Source organism: Arachis ipaensis, chromosome B06, assembly GCF_000816755.2.
Source record: "Arachis ipaensis cultivar K30076 chromosome B06, Araip1.1, whole genome shotgun sequence".
Classification (NCBI taxonomy): domain Eukaryota; kingdom Viridiplantae; phylum Streptophyta; class Magnoliopsida; order Fabales; family Fabaceae; genus Arachis; species Arachis ipaensis.
Genome location: NC_029790.2, coordinates 103,859,364 through 103,878,082, shown reverse-complemented (window position 1 = coordinate 103,878,082; position 18,719 = coordinate 103,859,364). Strand labels below are relative to the sequence as shown.

General features: G+C 37.8%; 1 long non-coding RNA gene across 1 annotated transcript; it reads left to right on the top strand.

The window, feature by feature from the left end:
• On the top strand, nt 17,375–18,148 carry LOC110264093. The gene is made up of 2 exons (XR_002349826.1): nt 17,375–17,477; nt 18,004–18,148. It is a non-coding gene; the product is annotated as an uncharacterized LOC110264093 (long non-coding RNA).

Here is an 18,719-nt window from a genome sequence, read left to right as displayed (position 1 = left end):
TTAACCTCTGAATATGATTTTTGCTCAAGTCCCTCAATTTCAGCCAGAAATTATCTGAAATCACAGAAAAACACACAAACTCATAGTAAAGTCCAGAAATGTGAATTTTATTTAAAAACTAATAAAAATATACTAAAAACTAACTAAATCATACTAAAAACTATGTAAAAACAATGCCAAAAAGCGTATAAATTATCCGCTCATCACTAGGACTTGTGGAATCAAGTTGATTCATCCACTTGACTTTCCTCTATGATTAGAGGTTAACTAAGTGGTAGCAATGGACAATTTTGGTCACAATTGAGGAGGATAACTAGGATAGGACTTCAAGTTCTCATACCTTGTCAAGAGCCTCTTTTAGTTGTTAGTTTATTTTCATTGCCATTTACATTTCATGTCTAATATCTCAAAAACCCCAAACATAGCTCCATAACCAATAACAAGGCACTTTATTGCAATTCCTAGGGAGAACGACCCGAGGTTTAAATACTTCGGTTTATAGATTTTAGGGGTTTGTACTTGTGACAAATAAATTTTTGTATGAAAGGACTATTGTTGGTTTAGAAAATATACTTGTAATGAGATTTCATTTGTGAATTCTAGATCACACAAAAGGAACACAATTATTATGAATTACCTCTAATTGAATTGAAAGAGAAGAGAAGGAACAAAAGTAGATCTACAATAAAGCATAGAAACAACATAAAGGAGATTACAACAAAAGAATAGAGGAATCATAAATGTAACAACAAAGAATTGAGAAGAAGAAGAAGTAGAGAGCATGAATCAAAACCTAGATCTAAGAACTAAACCTAATCCTAATTCTAATTCTAGAGAGAAGTGAGAGCTTCTCTCTCTAAAACTAACCTAAACTAAACTAATGTGTGAAAGTATCTAAAGTATGTTGATTCCCTTTCAATCCTTGGCTTAAATAGCATCAGAAATGAGTTGGATTGGGCCCACAAGGCTTTAGAATTTGCTGGCCACGTATTGCTTTAAGTGGATCATATGGCAGCAACGACGCGTGCGTGTACAGTGTGCATACGCATCACCATACGTGTAGAAACTATGGCAAATCTTATATCGTTTGGAAGCTCCGGATGTTAGCTTTCCAACGCAACTAAAACCACATCATTTGGACCTTTGTAGCTCAAGTTATGGCCGATTAAGTGCGAAGAGGTCAGCTTGACAGCTTTTGCGATTCCTTCATTTCTTCATGAGTTCTCCATTTATACATGCTTTTTCTTCATTCCCTTGATCCAATCTTTGCCTCCCAAATCTGAAATCACTTTACAAACACATCAAGGCATCTAATGGAATCAAGGTGAATTAAATTTAGCAATTCTAAGTCCTAAAAAGCATGTGTTCACTCTTAAGCACAATTAAAGGAGAAGTTATAAAACCATGCTATTTCATGAATAAATTTGAGGAAAGGTTATCAAAATGCTCTAAATTCATCACAAGATAAACCCTACAAATGGGGTTTATCAACCTCCCCACACTTAAACCAAGCATGCCCTCATGCTTAAACCAAGAGAAAGCAAAGGGTATTAACATTTATTCAATGTGAACTAATCTAAATGCAACCTAAACTATATGCATCTATCTATATGAATGCAACTAAATGCGAAATGATTCTACCTACTTGTTTAAAAATAAATCAATTTCCAAGACATACATGCACAAGTAGGGCTAAGGTCCCATGACGACTCATGAATCCTACCAATTTAAATATCAAAATGAAGTTCAAGTAGACTTGCAAGAAGAATGCTCATGAAAGCCGGGAATCAAGGAATTGAGCATCGAACCCTCACCGGAAGTGTTTGCACTCTAGTCGCTCAAGTGTGTAGGGTCGATTCTCTCAATTCTCTCCTAATCATGATTTTTAAGATTTGTTTTTCTTCTAACAATCAACATATATTTCATGCATGCATACAAGTATCATGAGGTCTTTTCTTTAGGTTGTAATGGGGCTAGGGTCAAGGTAAGGATGCATATTTGGTCAAGTGAGCTTGAAATTTGAATCTTTGATAAGCTTAAACTTCCCACCTAACCTATGACATCCTATACAATTTCAAGGTTAACCTAACTACCCATTTTTTTTCACTTTTTCACATACTCATGTATTCCTTTTTATTTCACAACACTTACACATTGACCCTTATTGAGCTTTGCTTTGGGACATTTTGTCCCCTTTTATTTCTTTCTTTTTCTCTGTTTCTTTCTTTTTCTATTTTTTCTTTTCTTTTCCATAATGTTTTTTTCCCTTTTTCTCGTTTTTATTTTTTTCTTTCTTTCTTTCAAACTATATACAAGAACATCAATGCATAAAGTCTATACATTTTATCAATACATGAGCATGTACCCAATTTCCAATAATTTCAATGAAAATACAAAACTACCCTTTTATTCCCCCAATGTCCCAAGATTCTCACACTTGAATGGTACACACACACTAGCCTAAGCTAATCAAAGATCTAAATAAGGACTTTTATTGTTTTTCACTTTAAGACTTGTAATGTGCTAAAATTATGAACAAAGTGGGTTAAGTATAGGCTCAAATTGGCTAACAATGGAAGATAAAAGGTAAGGCCATTTGGGTAAGTGAGCTAAATGAAATGATGGCCTCAATCATATAAATGCATGGATAAACAAAATAATGGACATAAAGAATCAAACAAATCAAAGATCACAATCATAGAAAGAGAACAATGCACACAAGAAGGGAAAATAAGTGGTTATAAGATGTAACCACGCCATTAGGCTCAAATCTCACAAGCTTGTGTTCTTAGCTCAAAACTATGTTCCAAAATAAATTCTTTCAAGCAAGTTCAACCAAAAAGTTTTCAAATTGGTAGGGTGCCCTAAAACAATTTTCTTGGAAAAGAAATCATCACCCTAACCAAGTAGTTCTAGCATAAAAAGAAGTGATAAAATATATAAAAATTCTAACTAACATACAACCTATCATGCAATGCAACATCTAGCTAACTTTGGTGTTGAAAAAAAAAGAAATTGTTACCCACGGAGATCGGTCGGACGACCTCCCCACACTTGAAGATTGCACCGTCCTCGGTGCATACAAAGAAGAGCAAGGTGGATGGGTTGCTCCAATTGATGAGCTTCTTCAAAAGGTTGTGCGGATGACTTGTTCGTTGCCCCATCTCGAAGCTTTTCCTTTTCCTCCTTTCTCGGTGGCCAACCTAAAGAGAGAAAAAAAAGAAGAAAATTAAGCCTGTAACAAAGATATCAAAGCAAAGAGAACATAGGCGGGGGCTAATGCCAAATAAGGGTAGGGTGCTCACTACATGTTAGCTACGCATGTAAGTGAGAAAGCAATATAGGAAAAGGGCATATCAACTAATACTTGATGCAAGAGTAAAGTCAAAGTATGAAGAGCATATGGAGCATCAAGTTTAAATAAGAAAGAGTGGGTCATGAAAGACAATATGAGCTCATATCAATGCACAAAGACACAAGAGTCATACAAGATTAAGCATTGATTTAAAAGTTTCATCACCCAACAATATCAAACAAGTCAAGAGGCACCAAAATAATGCAAGAAATTCTCAACAATTGCATATAAGAATTCAACACCATTATTAAAATAAGAAACTCAAAAAAATAAAGTAAAAACAGGCTACAAAAACAAAATAAAAATGTAAAGAAGAGAAGTATATGAATGCGATAAACAAAAGAAAATAGAAGAGGAGGAAAAAAAACTCTTTTTTTTTACCGGCACGGACGCGTCATGCACGCTTACACGTAGATGTGCATTTTGGCCGAGGGGCGTGTACGCGCCAGGTGCGCGTACGCGTGGGTGAGGTTGGGCCAAAGGTATAGTGCTGGCCCAGAGCTGGCACAACTCTCGGGTCATTGGCCTGGGAACCACTTTAGCAAATCGGCGCGCACGCGGCATGTGCGCGGGCGCGCGCGTATGCAAAATAAGGACATCGATGAATAAGCGCACAGTGCGCGCACGCATACACACAGTTGTGCAATTGGCCCAGCTATTGCGCGAGATTGGCCCAACTCTCTGAAAAAAGTATGGGCCTGAATAATGCGTATGGACGCGCACGCGCACAGCGTGCGTACGCGTCCTTGAATTTTTTTTTTCAAAAATACTATAAACAGCTAAAATCTCCCTAACACTACCTACAACTCAAGATCAACTAAAATGCAAAATTAACAAAAAATTTCAAGTGCAAACAAACATAACTTGCACTTTAAGCAACTAACAACCAAGATATTAAGATAAAACTACATGAAGAGGAAAACTACCTACAATGGCAACTCAAATCACTTATTAATCAAAGCTTCAAGAGAGTGGAAAGAATTTACCATGGTGGGGGAGTCTCCCACCTAGCACTTATTACCAATATGTACAAAAGGGAAAAATGAAAAGAATTTACCATGGTAGGGTGTCTCCCACCTAACACTTTTGTTTATTGTCCTTAAGTTGGACTTATGGGGAGCTCCTCATCAAGGTGGCTTGTGCTTGAATTCACCTTGGAACTCCCACCAATGCTTGGCTCTCCATTGTGCCCCAAGATTTCTTATTTGTTGCACCAAGTGTTGATTGAGTTCTTCACAAGCTTGGGGCTCCCAAAGTTGATCCTCGTCTTGTGATCCGGGATCCCACACTTTATTTTCACACCCGTCTTAAAGTTGATCATCATTATTAGTCCATCCGGGTGGTGAGTAAGGTGAATTCTCTATGAAGTGCCCAACAATCCTCCTAGACCCATCTAATTGAGCACGAATCCAACCTTTATATCTCATGTTTGATGTATCAACCATAATGAACCTTGATTTGCAACGCCAACCACGAAACATCTTTCTTTTATGCTTCATCCCACAAAGCATCCTAAGTTGACCATCCATTTCAAGCAAGCCATATTCGAGTGGGATAATAAAGGTAATAGAAATAAATTTTACCCACTCAAATGTAGGAGTAGATGGCAACCTAGGCAAAGAAGCTCCTAAGGGTCTTGACAAAGCGTATTCAATTCCCATCCTCCTTTTTCTAAGGGTCTCCACCTCTTCACAAGATCTCTTAATTTCAATCCTTTTTTCATCAATTCTATATAAGCCTTTTCCCTTACTCAAATCATAATTGGGAGAGTGAGAAAAATTTACCTCCATATTGCTTTCTAATTCACCGGGAGAGGATTCTTCATGCTTAAAGGATTCTTCACCACTAAGGTTTGATGCTTGATCTTCATCACCAAGGGAACTCACTTCTTGCTCTATCCCATCCAAGTCTTCATATGGAATATGCCTTGGAGGTTGTGCACATTCCTCCTTAGCATCAAATTCAATCATCTTGGAGGGGTTTTCTTCAATTCTATGTTCCCATGGAGGCTCCGCATCTCCTAAGTCTTCAACCAATTCTTCCTCTTCTTCAACAATTATAGCTTCCTTCAATTGTTCCAATACAAAGCAACTTCTCTTATTCTCCACCAATCTCTCCTTCATGTTATGCTCTTCATTTTTTTCTCCACATTTAGCCACGGGAGTTCCTTGAGTGTTCAAGCATTGGGATGCTAACCGGTTTACCACCTCATCCAAGGCGGTCGTGAATTGTTGCACATCCCTTTTCATCTCCTCTTGTCCTTGAACAAGAACATCAAGGATGTCATCCATTGGAGGTTGGGGTGGATGGAAGGGTTCATCAATTTGGGGGAAGGATTCATAGTAGGAAGGTGGTTCTTCTTGGTAGAGTTGTGGTGGTTCACTACTTTCCACTCTTTTCACTTGTTGCACAACACGCTCCATGGTTGCTTGAAGTTGATCCAATGTTTCCTTGAGATGATCCCGTGACTTTTGTTCTTCTTGGATAATATGATTCGGATCATGTGGCTCTTGGATCAATGGACATGAATATTCTTTCATGGGAGGTTGTGGTGGAAAGTAGTATTCATCTTGTGGTTGAAAATTTTTATACATTGGAAGTGGTTTATCTTGGTAATACTATGGAGTGGGTGGCTCTTGAAAATATTAATGTTGGGATGGTGGTGGCTCTATATGTGGTTCATATGGCTCATATGGTTGTTGGTAGGTTGGATATGGATTAGGGTCACATGAAGGTGGTTGGTGAAAAGTGGCTTGTGAGTATAGTTGAGGGTCATGTTGAGGGTATGGCTCATAGGCATATAGTGGTGGTTCTTGAAAGTCACAAGGATACTCACCATAGCCATTGGATTGATATGCATCATAGAATGGCTCTTGTTCATAGTGCATTGGTGGGGGTTGTTGCCAAGAGGATAGATCATATGTATATGGCTCCCCCCATCTTTGAGTATCCCATCCTTGATGCACATCTTCATTGAAGCTCCCATTATCTACAACATAGTTGTAATCACACTCATAGCCAAAGTGAGAATTCATAGTGAAAAGTGAAAATAAGAAACAAAAGGTAACAAGAAATAATGAAACAAAGTCCTAAAACTAGCAAAAACTAACAAGCAATCCAAAAATCAAGCTATTCACAATATTCACATATATACAATAACCAATAATATAACACCATTGCAACTCCCCGGAAACGGCGCCATTTTGATGAGAAGGACTTTTGTGTGATCTAGAATTCACAAATGAAATCTCGTTGCAAGTATAGTTTCTAAACCAACAATAGTCCTTTCATACAAAAATTTGTTTGTCACAAGTACAAACCCCTAAAATCTATAAACCGAAGTATTTAAATCTCGGGTCGTTCTCCCTAGGAATTGCAATAAAGTGCCTTGTTATTGGTTATGGAGCTATGTTTGGGGTTTTTGAGATATTAGACATGAAATGTAAATGGCAATGAAAATAAACTAACAACTAAAAGAGGCTCTTGACAAGGTATGAGAACTAGAAGTTCTATCCTAGTTATCCTCCTCCATTGTGACCAAAATTGTCCATTGCTACCACTTAGTTAACCTCTAATCATGGAGGAAAGTCAAGTGGATGAATCAACTTGATTCCACAAGTCCTAGCCAACTCCCAAGAGAAAGACTAGCGTTAGTGGTATCCAAATCAATTAGCAACTTCTAATTATCAATCAACAAAGGAATTAGATAACTCAAGCGTCACTAATTACTCTACCAAAGCCAAGAGGAACAAAATCTACACTAAAATCCAACCAAGCATTTCATCAAATACTTGGAAGGCACTAAAGAAAAGCATAGTAAATGGATAACAACAATAAAATCTAACAACAATTATTGTAAGAAATCACACACACACATTCATGCTCACGCACACGCTCTGCCTTTCACAAATTGTGCACACACACCTGTGTGCGTCCGCACACACTCTGTTTTTTCCAGCACTTGTATTTTTATGATTCATACATGGTTTCAAACCTCTAAACCTCTATTTTTATCCTTTTGACCCTAGATCTTATTAGTAAGTTTAGTAATTAGTTGAAGCTAGGAAATTGAGGTAACTTGGGGATGAAGAAAAGGGTAAACGTGATGAATTATAAGAGAATAATGTGAAAGCTAAATGAATATATGTTGCTATGGCTAAGATGAATGATTATATGATGAATGTGAATGGTTTGAATATTATGCAGCCTATGAATTTGATGATATCTGAGATACGAGTTTTTCTGGATAACAGAACCGTTAGTTGCCACCACGCATTCCAGGTTGAAACTCAATACTCTGTTGACCCTACGTCGTAAGGTTGACCGGGCATGTATAAATTCCCGGGAATGGATATCCCCCATTGAGTGAGATATAAAAGAATGAATGAATATATGAATTATGAATGAATGAGAAAATCTATGCATAGACTCATGAGAATGCACGACGAGGGACAGTCTAAGGTTTTCGGACTTGTCGGGTTGGTTGGATAACTGACAGATGAGCCTCATCAGCCATAGGACAGGCATACATCATGTGAATTCTATTTGCTTTGTCTGCTTTGCATTACTTGGGATTGCTTAACTGAATATATAATATGCTAATTGTTATATTTGCTACCTGCACTACCTGTTTTTTATTTGTGCTTGAAACTGTTTGGTTGTCTGTCTCTGCTAAACCACTGGTGATGGAGGAGCGGAGGAAAGGTGGAATGGGTTGGCGATAAGGTTAAGGTTAAGTAGATAAGTCTTGAATTCTGTAGGACACCTACCTTTTTATGGCTTCTGTGTAGAATCTAAGCATTATAACTGAGTGTTGGTGTTCTAGGATTGCCTCTGACATTCCCAAGATTTTATATATTATATTCGTGGCACCTTTACCATGCTGAGAACTGATGAGCGGATAATTTATACGCTTTTTGGCATTGTTTTTAGTATATTTTTAGTAGAATCTAGTTACTTTTAGGGATGTTTTCATTAGTTTTTATGTTAAATTCACATTTCTGGACTTTACTATGAGTTTGTGTGTTTTTCTGTGATTTTAGGTATTTTCTGGCTGAAATTGAGGGACTTGGGCAAAAATCAGATTCAGAGGTTGAAGAAGGACTGCTGATGCTGTTGGATTCTGACCTCCCTGCACTCAAAGTGGATTTTCTGGAGCTACAGAACTCAAAATGGCACGCTTTTAATTGCGTTGGAAAGTAGACATCTAGGGCTTTCCAGCAATATATAATAGTCCATACTTTGGCCGAGTTTAGATGATGTAAAAGGGCGTTGAACGCCAGTTCTACGCTGCTGTCTGGAGTTAAACGCCAGAAACACGTCACAAGCAAGAGTTGAACACCAGAAATACGTTACAAACTGGCGTTCAACTCCAAGATTGACCTCTACATGTGTAACATTCAAGCTCAGCCCAAGCACACACCAAGTGGGCCCCGGAAGTGGATTTATGCATCAATTACTTACTTCTGTAAACCCTAGTAACTAGTTTAGTATAAATAGGACTTTTTACTATTATATTAGACATCTTTTGATCATATTTAGATCTCTAGACCTCCATGGGAGGCTGGCCACTCGGCCATGATTACCCTTTATTCACTTATGTATTTTCATACGGTAGAGTTTCTGCACTCCATAGATTAAGGTGTGGAGCTCTGCTATTCCTTAAAGATTAATGCAAAGTACTTCTATTTTTCTATTCAACTCAACTTATTCCGCTTCTAAGATATTCATTCGCACTTCAACATGAATGTGATGAACGTGACAATCATCATCATTCCCTATGAACGCGTGCCTGACAACCACTTCCGTTCTACCTTAGATTGAATGAGTATCTCTTGAATCTCTTAATCAGAGTCTTCGTGGTATAAGCTAGATTGATGGCGGTATTCATGAGAATCCAGAAAGTCTAAACCTTGTCTGTGGTATTCCGAGTAGGACTCTAGGATTGAATGACTGTGACGAACTTCAAACTCACGAGTGCTGGGCGTAGTGACAGACGCAAAAGGAGGGTGAATCCTATTCCAGTATGATCGAGAACCTCAGATGATTAGCCGTGCTGTGACAGAGCATTTGGACCATTTTCACAAGAGGATGGGATGCAGCCATTGACAAGGGTGATGCCTCCAGACGATTAGCCATGCAGTGACAACGCATCGGACCATTTTTCAGAGAGGATAAAAAGTAGCCATTGACAACGGTGATGTCCTTACATAAAGCCAGCCATGGAACGGAGTAGGATTGATTGGATGAAGACAGCAGGAAAGCAGAAGTTCAGAGGTACAAAGCATCTCCATACGCTTATCTGAAATTCTCATCAATGATTTACATAAGTATTTTTATCCTTATTTTCTGTTTATTTTATTATTTATTTTCGAAAACTCCATAATCAATTTTATATCCGCCTGACTGAGATCTACAAGGTGACCATAGCTTGCTTCATACCAACAATCTCCGTGGGATCGACCCTTACTCACGTAAGGTTTATTACTTCCAGTGCACTTGCTGGTTAGTTGTATCGAAGTTGTGAATGAAAAACAATTTATTAAGATGTGCGCACAGAGTTTTTGGCACCGTTGCCTGAGATCACAATTTCGTGCACCAAGTTTTTGGTGCCGTTGCCGGGGATTGTTCGAGTTTGAACAACTGACGGTTCATCTTGTTGCTCAGATTAGGTAATTTTCTTTTTGTTTTCTTTTCAAAAAATTTTTCAAAAATCTTTCAAAAAAATTTCTCATCTGTTTTCGAAAAAAAAATAAAAATTCTTTTCAAAAATATATTTTTCTTCAGAATTTTTAAGAATGAATTCTAGTATTTCATGAAGCATGTTGAAGCATGGCTGGCTATAAAGCCATGTCTAAATTCTTTTGGACTGAGGTTTTTGCCTAAAATTGAATGAATTACTCGCATATTCATGCTAAAGCTTGACTGGCTATTAAGCCATGTCTAACCCTTGGATTGGAGCTTTAGGATAATATTGAAAGATTCCTAGAATTCTTCTTAAAAATTTTGGAATCCTTATTTTTCTTTTTCACACTAATTTTCGAAAAATATAAATAAAAATCCAAAAAAATCATAAAATCATAAAAATAAAAAATATTTTGTGTTTCTTGTTTGAGTCTTGAGTCAATTTTTAAGTTTGGTGTCAATTCCATGTTCATCCTGCATTTTTCGAAAAAAAATCATGCATTCATAGTGTTCTTCATGATCTTCAAGTTGTTCTTGATAAGTCCTCTTGTTTGATCTTGATGTTTTCTTGTTTTGCATCTTTTCTTGTTTTACATGTGCATTTTTGCATCCATAGAGTCTAAACATGAAAGATTTCTAAGTTTGGTGTCTTGCATGTTTTCTTTGCATATAAAATTTTCAAAAATAAGTTCTTGATGTTCATCATGATCTTCAAAGTGTTCTTGGTGTTCATCTTGACATTCATAGCATTCTTGCATGTATTCATTGTTTTGATCTAAAATCTGCATGCATTGAGCATTTTCATTATTTTTCTCTCTCATCATTAAAAATTCAAAAATAAAAAAATATCTCTCCCTTTTTTCACTCATAAATTTCGAAAATTAGATTTGACTTTTTCAAAAATTTTTAAAATTCAATTGTTTCTTATGAGTCAAATCAAATTTTCAATTTAAAAATCTTATCTTTTTCAAAATCTTTTTCAAAAATCAAATCTTTTTCATTTTTCTTAAGTATTTTCGAAAATTATAAAAATATTTTTCAAAAATCTTTTTCTTATCTTTATCACATAATTTTCGAAAATAACATCATCAATTAATGTTTTGATTCAAAAATTTCAAGTTTGTTACTTACTTGTTAAGAAAGATTCAAACTTTAAGTTCTAGAATCATATCTTGTGATTTCTTGTGAATCAAGTCATTAATTGTGATTTTAAAAATCAAATCTTTTTCAAAACTAATTTCAATCATATCTTTTCAAAAAAATATCTTATTATCTTATCTTTTTCAAAATTATATCTTTTTCAAAAATCTGATTTTAAAATATCTTTTCTAACTTATTATCTTCTTATCTTTTCAAAAATTGATTTTCAAAATTTGTTTCAACTAACTAACCAACTTTTTGTTTGTTTCTTATCTTTTTCAAAACTATCTAACTAACTCTCTCTCTAATTTTCGAAAATATCTTCCCTCTTTTTCAAAATTTCTTTTTAATTAACTAATTATTTTAATTTTTGATTTTCAAAAAATTACTAACCTTTTTCAAAAACTATTTTCGAAAATTCTCCCACATTTCTGCTCTCCTTACCCTTGTGTTTCTTTCTTTACACTACATTCTTTTCTTCTTCTACTCACACAGGGGAACCTCTATACCTGTGGTAAAAAGGATCCCTATTATTATTTTTCTGTTTCCTTCTTTTTCATATGAGCAGGAGCAAAGACAAGAACATTCTTGTTGAAGCAGATCCAGAACCTAAAAGGACTCGGAAGAGGAAACTAAGAGAAGCTAAATTACAACAATCCAGCAAGCACCTTTCAGAAATTTTCGAACAGGAAGAGGAGATGGCAGCCGAAAATAATAATAATGCAAGAAGGATACTTGGTGACTTTACTGCACCTAATTCCAATTTACATGGAAGAAGCATCTCCATCCCTACCATTGGAGCAAACAATTTTGAGCTGAAACCTCAATTAGTTTCTCTGATGCAGCAGAACTGCAAGTTTCATGGACTTCCATCTGAAGATCCCTTTCAGTTCTTAACTGAATTCTTGCAGATATGTGATACTGTTAAGATTAATGGAGTAGATCCTGAAGTCTACAGGCTCATGCTTTTCCCTTTTGCTGTAAGAGACAGAGCTAGAGTATGGTTGGACTCTCAACCTAAGGATAGCCTGAACTCTTGGGATAAGCTGGTCAAGGCTTTCTTAGCCAAGTTCTTTCCTCCTCAAAAGCTAAGTAAGCTTAGAGTGGATGTTCAAACCTTCAGACAGAAAGAAGGTAAATCCCTCTATAAAGCTTGGGAGAGATACAAAGGACTGACCAAAAAGTGTCCTTCTGACATGCTTTCAGAATGGATCATCCTAGATATATTCTATGATGGTCTGTCTGAGTTATCTAAGATGTCATTGGATACTTTTGCAGGTGGATCCATTCACCTAAAGAAAACGCCTGCAGAAGCTCAAGAACTCATTGATATGGTTGCTAATAACCAGTTCATGTACACTTCTGAGAGGAATCCTGTAAGTAATGGGACACCTTAGAAGAAGGGAGTTCTTGAGATTAATACTCTGAATGCCATATTGGCTCAGAATAAAATATTGACTCGGCAAGTCAATATGATTTCTCAAAGTCTGAATGGAATGCAAGCTGCATCCAACAGTACTCAAGAGGCATCTTCTGAAGAAGAATCACCATGGCCGAACCTGTAAGGGAAGGAGAGGACGTGAATCCCAAGGAGGAAGACCTCTTGGGACGTCCAGTGATCAATAAGGAGTTTTCCTTTGAGGAACCAAAGGAATCTGAGACTCATCTAGAGACCATAGAGATTCCATTAAACCTCCTTATGCCATTCATGAGCTCTGATGAGTATTCCTCTTCTGAAGAGAATGAGGATGTTACTGAGGAACAAGTCACCAAGTACCTTGGTTCAATCATGAAGCTGAATGCCAAATTATTTGGTATTAAGACTTGGGAGGATGAACCTCCCTTGTTCACCAATGAACTAAGTGATCTGGATCAACTGACATGGCCTCAGAAGAAACAGGATCCGGGAAAGTTCTTAATACCTTGTACCATAGGCACCATGATCTTTGAAAAAGCTCTGTGTGACCTTGGTTCAGGGATAAACCTCATGCCCCTCTCTGTAATAGAGAAACTGGGAATTTATGGGGTGCAAGCTGCTAAAATCTCATTAGAGATGGCAGACAATTCAAGAAAATAGGCTTATGGACAATTAGAGGACGTGCTAGTAAAGGTTGAAGGCCTTTACATCCCTGCTGATTTCATAGTCCTAGATACTGGGAGGGATGAGGATGAATCCATCATCCTTGGAAGACCCTTCCTAGCCACAGCAAGAGCTGTGATTGATGTTGACAGAGGTAAACTAGTCCTTCAATTGAATGAGGACTCCCTTGTGTTTAAAACTCGAGGTCATCCTTCTGTAAACATGGAGAGGAAGCATAAAAAGCTTCTCTCAAAACAGAGTCAACCAGAGCCCCCACAGTCAAACTCTAAGTTTGGTGTTGGGAGGCCACAACCAACCTCTAAGTTTGGTGTTGAACTCCCATATCCAAACTCTAAGTTTGGTGTTGGGAGGTCTCAACAAAGCTCTACACATCTGTGAGGCTCCATGAGAGCCCACTGTCAAGCTATTGACATTAAAGAAGCGCTTGTTGGGAGGCAACCCAATTTTTATTTATCTAATTTTATTTTTCTTGTTCTTTCATGTTTTATCAGGTTCATGATCATGTGGAGTCACAAAATAAATATAAAAATTGAAAACGGAATCAAAAACAGCAGAAGAAAAATCACACCCTGGAGGAGGATCTCACTAGCGTTTAAACGCCAGTAAGAAGCATCTGGCTGGCGTTCAACGCCAGAACAGAGCATGGTTCTGGCGCTGAACGTCCAAAATGGGCAGCATCTGGGCGTTTGAACGCCAGAATTGCACCCTGGAGAAGAGCTGGCACTGATCGCCCAGAACAAGCATGGTTCTGGCGTTCAACGCCAGAAATGGGCAACAAATGGGCGTTCAACGCCCAGAACAAGCACCAATCTGGCGCTGAACGCCCAGAGTTGTGTGCAAGGGCATTTTACATGCCTAATGGGTGCAGGGATGTAAATCCTTGACACCTCAGGAAAAATGGGCAGCATCTGGGCATTTAAACGCCAGAATTGTACCCTGGAGAAGAGCTGGCGCTGAACGCCCAGAACAAGCACCAATCTGGCGCTGAACGCCCAGAGTTGTGTGCAAAGGCATTTTACATGCCTAATGGGTGCAGGGATGTAAATCCTTGACACCTCAGGATCTGTGGACACCACAGGATCATCTCAGAATCTGTGAATCTCACAGGATCCCCACCCACCTTACCCTCTCTCTCTCCATTCATGGTCATCCCTTCTGTTTTCCATTCACCACTCACATCCATACACACATCCCTCCATATCCTCCATATCTTCTTCTTCTTCTTCTTCTATTCTTTCTTCTTTTACTCGAGGGCGAGCAACATTCTAAGTTTGGTGTGGTGAAAGCATAGCTTTTTTGTTTTTCCATAACCATTAATGGCACCTAAGGCCAGAGAAACCTCAAGAAAGAGGAAAGGAAAGACAATTGCTTCCACCTCTGAGCCATGGGAGATGGAAAGATTCATCTCACAAGCCCATCACTAAGAAAAGGATGGAGCAAACAAGAGAGCCCATTCATGGATCTCAAGAGACGCATGAAGCTCACCACCATGAGATCCTAGAGATGCCTCAAATGCACTCTCCTCCACAGAATTTTTGGGAGCAAATCAACACCTCCCTAGGAGAATTAAGTTCCAACATGGGACAACTAAGGGTGGAACATCAAGAGCACTCCATCATCCTTCATGAAATAAGAGAAGATCAAAAAGCAATGAAGGAGGAGCAACAAAGATAAGGAAGAGACATAGAAGAGCTCAAGGACATCATTCGTTCCTCAAGAAGGAAACGCCACCATCACTAAGGTGGACTCATTCCTTGTTCTTACATTCTCTGTTTTTCGTTTTCTATGTTAAGTGCTTATCCATGTTTGTGTCTTATTACATGATCATGAGTAGTTAGTAACTATGTCTTAAAGCTTGAAAGAATGATGACAAGGAGACATGTTATTTGATAATCTGAAAAATCATAAAAATGATTCTTGAAGCAAGAAAAAGCAGCAAAGAACAAAGCTTGCAGAAAAAAAATATAGGCGAAAAAAATAAAAATAAAAAGCAAGCAGAAAAAGCCAAAAGCTCTTAAAACCAAAAGGCAAGAGCAAAAAGCCAATAGCCCTTAAAACCAAAAGGCAAGGGTAATAAAAAGGATCCCAAGGCTTTGAGCATCAGTGGATAGGAGAGCCTAAAGGAATAAAATACTGGTCTAAGCGGCTAAACCAAGCTGTCCCTAACCATGTGCTTGTGGCGTGAAGGTGTCAAGTGAAAACTTGAGACTGAGCCGTTAAAGTCAAGGTCCAAAGCAAAAGAAGAGTGTGCTTAAGAACCTTGGACACCTCTAATTGGGGACTTTAGCAAAGCTGAGTCACAATCTGAAAAGGTTCACCCAATTATGTGTCTGTGGCATTTATGTATCCGGTGGTAATACTGGAAAACAAAGTGCTTAGGGCCACGACCAAGACTCATAAAATAGCTGTGTTCAAGAATCATCATACTAAACTAGGAGAATCAATAACACTATCTGAACTCTGAGTTCCTATAGATGCCAATCATTCTGAACCTCAATGGATAAAGTGAGATGCCAAAACTATTCAAGAGGCAAAAAGCTATAAGTCCCGCTCATCTTATTGGAGCTATGTTTCATTGATAGTTTGGAATTTATAGTATATTCTCTTCTTTTTATCCTATTTGATTTTCAGTTGCTTGGGGACAAGCAACAATTTAAGTTTGGTGTTGTGATGAGCGGATAATTTATATGCTTTTTGGCATTGTTTTAGTATGTTTTTAGTAGAATCTAGTTACTTTTAGGGATGTTTTCATTAGTTTTTATGTTAAATTCACATTTCTGGACTTTACTATGAGTTTGTGTGTTTTTCTGTTATTTCAGGTATTTTCTGACTGAAATTGAGGGACTTGAGCAAAAATCAGATTCAGAGGTTGAAGAAGGACTGCTGATACTGTTGGATTCTGACCTCCCTGCACTCAAAGTGAATTTTCTAGAGCTACAGAACTCAAAATGGCACGCTTCCAATTGCGTTGGAAAGTAGACCACTACAAGAAAAAAGGCCTATGGCCACGCTTTTTTCTTGCCACGCTTTTATGAGGGTGGCGATAGATTAGAGATTTGGCCACCTTTTTTTTTGCCACGCTTCAAAAGCGTGGCGAAAAGGATCAACGGCCCCGTTTTAAAACTGCCACGCTTCAAAAGCATGGCCATAGAGAGCAACAAGGACGTTTTAAAAGCGTGGCGAAAGGGTTTCATTAAGGCCACGCTTGGAAAACGTGGCCATATCCTGGTCCTCTTTTGGCACGCTTTAAAAGCGTGGCCAAAAGGTTTTTTCTGCCACGCTTCGAAAGCGTGGCCGTAGAGAGAAACAGTTACGTTGTAAAAGCGTGGCAAGAGGGTCCCCAACCCATTGACACCAACCCGACCCGCAACCCGGTCCACAACCCGTTAGACACTAACCCTAATCTTCTTTTCCCTTCGAAACCATACTCGCCTGGAAGAGCTCCTTCGCCCTTCGCCCTCGTCACTCTTCATACTCTTCATACTCTTCATCTTCATCTTCTTAATCTTCATCTTCTTCTTCATACTCTTCATCTCTCTGTTCACCTTCAAGCTCCACCAAACATGGGCGACGACAAGGTATCCGCGACGCTCTCTTCTCCTCCAAGCCCTCCGATTCCAAAGGTATGATCTCTTCTCCTCTCTCACTCTCAACTCAAAATCATTCTTATCAACGAAGACTGCGAAAACTGGAATATTTCTTGCTTTGAGCTTAGTGATAACATGTTGAATCCGCTGTACTTTTATGGCTTTTGATGGGTGAATTTTATAGGGATGTGGAGAAAAGTGGTAATTAAATAAATATAACTGGAGTTTTGATTTTTAGTTTTCTTTTATTTTTTGGTTCTATTTGTCACTTGTCAGTCTTTTTCAGCAACCAAAACTGGAAGGTTAGATTATTTGGTGTTGGTGATACAGTGATTTGAGGTGAGTTTGGCTATTTGAAGATTTATGATGCTTGGCAGGACGTTTGCCTCTTTTTAAGACTAGTTTGTCAATTTTTTGGAGGGTGGGGATTGGCCACAGCAGCTGGGTGGGTGGGGGAATCATGTTTAAACTTCCTTTATTGAAATTTTGTTGAATTTTTAGGTACGAGTTAGTTGAAGATTGTACTGATGATGACGATGCAAAGGTTGGAATCTCTGAGTTGAGGAAGGCGGTTTTAGAGGAGTTGAAGATGCATAATTCACTGGTACAGGTAGGGCATTTTCCACTTATATGAGCCTGAATTTGAGCAGAGTTATTCATTTTATCCTTAGGAATCTTACTCAGGTTTGTGCATTGTAACTTGAATTTTGAAGTTTGAGGGGAAGATTCTTGTTGTGAATTGAGATGGATCACAATTAATGTCAAGGGACTGTGTAGCTGAATGAGATAAATTATCTGCTTAATAGTAGTTGGATTCCTTTTCAATGTTTAAAAAACTTTTAACAATTTGCATGAATTATAATGAAGCTTTATTTTGTTGGAACATGGCCCAAGCAATTTTGGTGGAATAAGAGAGTATTTTTGGGAAAGAGAAGAAAAGTAGGTGTTTCGCCCAAATCAACCTGAGTTTTCTATGGATGTGATTATTTTACTCATAAACCTTTGTTTTAGATTAAGAGAATCTTTAAATGTGAATTGTATTAAATGTATGTGTCATTCTAACACGTTTTGTGCTGATAGATTTTCTCCCTTCTCCATTTTGCTTATATCATTGTTGTTTTATGCAAATGGTGTAGGAGTGGGGATTGGACCTTGCAAAAGAGAACAATATTAATTCTGCAATGGTAAAATACACACAATTCCTGTTAGCCACAACCTCTGGGAAGATTGAAGGACTAAAAGGTGCTGGTAAACTCGCAACACCATTTGAGAAAACAAAAATTGCTGCTTACACTTTAGGTTGATGATCATCTCTATTAGTGTAATTTGATATACTATGAGCAGTTCTAATTTGTATTGTTTTTGTATTTTTCTTCGATTTTTAGTTTTGGAATTTGAACTCGAGATTTATTTTGTATTTGAGTATTAGTTTTTTAATGTATAAAACAATTATAGTAAATTATATATGTCACTAACTATTGTTTGATTTGTCTTGTAATAAAAATTGCATACTCTATTTGTAGGTTTGGTAATAAAAAAGGATTGAAAATTTATATTGTGTAGTAATGAAGATCAAGTAAGGAAAATAAATATATTTTTTTAATTTAACAAGGCTTTCGCCACGCTTTTAAAGCGTGGCTGTATATATTTGCTATTGCCACGCTTCCAAAGCGTGGCCGTATCTCTCCCTATGGCCACGCTTCTAAAGCGTGGCCATATCTCCCGCATATGGCCACGCTTTAATGGGTGGCCAGTTGTAAAAAGCGTGGCAAAAGAAAAAGCGTGGCGATAGGTCACCAAAAGCGTGGCGATAGAGCAACCACCACCCTTTGATAGGTCACCCTTTCAAAAG